This window comes from Arachis ipaensis, chromosome B1, assembly GCF_059453495.1.
Source record: "Arachis ipaensis isolate K30076 ecotype BB chromosome B1, ASM5945349v1, whole genome shotgun sequence".
Classification (NCBI taxonomy): domain Eukaryota; kingdom Viridiplantae; phylum Streptophyta; class Magnoliopsida; order Fabales; family Fabaceae; genus Arachis; species Arachis ipaensis.
This window is the reverse complement of record NC_142436.1, coordinates 84,141,063-84,143,398: the sequence shown is the minus strand read 5'-3', so window position 1 is coordinate 84,143,398 and position 2,336 is coordinate 84,141,063. Positions and strand designations below refer to the sequence as shown.

Sequence of the window (2,336 nt, the reverse complement as noted above, 5' to 3'; positions counted from 1 at the left end):
CTTCCAAGGATGATGGATTCATCCTCATCCTTCCCAGTATCAAAGATTATGAAATCAACAAGGATGTAAAGGCCTTCAACCTTTACTAACACGTCCTTTACTTGTCCATAAGCCTGTTTTCTTGAATTGTCTGCCATCTCTAATGAGATTTTAGCAGCCTGTACCCCATAGATTCCCAGTTTCTCTATTACAGAGAGGGGCATGAGGTTTATCCCTGAACCAAGGTCACACAGAGCCTTTTCAAAGATCATGTTGCCTATGGTACAAGGTATTACGAACTTTCCAGGATCCTGTTTCTTCTGAGGCAATGTCAGTTGATCCAGATCACTTAGTTCATTGGTGAACAAGGGAGGTTCATCTTCCCAAGTCTCAATACCAAATAATTTGGCATTCAGCTTCATGATTGCACCAAGGTACTTGGTGACTTGCCCTTCAGTAACATCCTCATTCTCTTCAGAAGAGGAATACTCATCAGAGCTCATGAAGGGCATAAGGAGGTTTAATGGAATCTCTATAGTCTCTAGATGAGTCTCAGATTCCTTTGGTTCCTCAGAGGGAAACTCCTTATTGATCACTGGACGTCCCAGGAGGTCTTCCTCCTTGGGATTCACGTCTTCTCCTTCCCTTACAGGTTCGGCCATGGTGATCAATTCAATGGCCTTGCACTCTCCTTTTGGATTTTCTTCTGTATTGCTTGGGAGAGTACTAGGGGGGATTTCAGTGACCCTTTTACGCAGCTGGCCCACTTGTGCTTCCAAATTTCTAATGGAAGACCTTGTTTCATTCATGAAACTCACAGTGGCCTTAGATAGACCAGAGACTAAGTTTGCTAAATTAGAGGTATTTTGTTCAGAGTTCTCTGTCTGTTGCTGAGTGGATGATGGAAAAGGCTTGCTATTGCTAAACCTGTTTCTTCCACCATTATTAAAGCCTTGTTGAGGCTTTTGTTGATCCTTCCATGAGAGATTTGGGTGATTTCTCCATGAGGGATTATAGGTGTTTCCATAAGGTTCACCCAAGTATTTTACCTCTGCTATTGCAGGGTTCTCAGGATCATAAGCTTCTTCTTCATAAGAAGCCTCTTGAGTACTGTTGGATGCAGCTTGCATTCCATTTAGACTCTGAGAGATCATATTGACTTGCTGAGTCAATATTTTGTTCTGAGCCAATATGGCATTCAGAGTATCAATTTCAAGAACTCCCTTCTTCATAGGCGTCCCATTACTCACAGGATTCCTCTTAGAAGTGTACATGAACTGGTTATTAGCAACCATGTCAATGAGTTCTTGAGCTTCTGCAGGCATTTTCTTTAGGTGAATGGATCCACCTACAGAGGTATCCAATGACATTTTAGCTAATTCAGACAGACCATCATAGAATATGTCTAGTATGGTCCATTTTGAAAGCATGTCAGAAGGACACTTTTTGGTCAGTCCTTTGTATCTCTCCCAAGCTTCATAGAGGGATTCACCTTCTTTCTGTCTGAAGGTCTGAACATCCACTCTAAGCTTACTCAGCTGTTGAAGAGGAAAGAACTTGGCTAAGAAAGCCTTGACCAGCTTATCCCAAGAGTTCAGGCTATCCTTAGGTTGAGAGTCCAACCATACTCTAGCTCTGTCTCTTACAGCAAAAGGAAAAAGATTTTTCAGCCTTTGAGTGCAAGGAGGTCAGAATCCAACAGCATCTGCAGTCCTTTTTCAGCCTCTGAATCAGATTTTTGCTCAGGTCCCTCAATTTTAGCTAGAAATTACCTGAAATCACAGAAAAATACAAAAACTCATAGTAAAGTCCAGAAATGTGATTTTTATTTAAAAACTAATAAAAATATATTAAAAACTAACTAAATCATACTAAAAACTATGTAAAAACAATGCCAAAAAGCGTATAAATTATCCGCTCATCACAACACCAAACTTAAATTGTTGCTTGTCCCCAAGCAACTGAAAATCAAATAGGATAAAAAGAAGAGAATATACTATGAATTCTAAAATATCAATGAAACTTAGCTCAAATCAGATGAGCGGGACTTGTAGCTTTTTTCCTCCTGAATAGTTTTGGCATCTCACTTTATCCTTTGAAGTTCAGAATGATTGGCATCTATAGGAACTTAGAATTTAGATAGTGTTATTGATTCTCCTAGTTCAGTATGTTGATTCTTGAACACAGCTACTTTATGAGTCTTGGCCTTGGCCCTAAGCACTTTGTTTTCTAGTATTACCACCTGATACATAAATGTCACAGACACATAACTGGGTGAACCTTTTCAGATTGTGACTCAGCTTTGCTAGAGTCCCCAATTAGAGGTGTCCAGGGTTCTTAAGCACACTCTGTTTTTG

The 2,336-nt window shown here is 40.0% G+C and overlaps 1 non-coding gene across 1 annotated transcript; it reads left to right on the top strand.

Annotated features, from left to right (window-relative positions):
• The first annotated feature begins 1,403 nt into the window (after positions 1-1,403).
• Positions 1,404-1,511, top strand: LOC148577285 (small nucleolar RNA R71). The gene has a single exon (XR_015904611.1). It is a non-coding gene; the product is annotated as a small nucleolar RNA R71 (small nucleolar RNA).
• Positions 1,512-2,336: the final 825 nt, after the last annotated feature.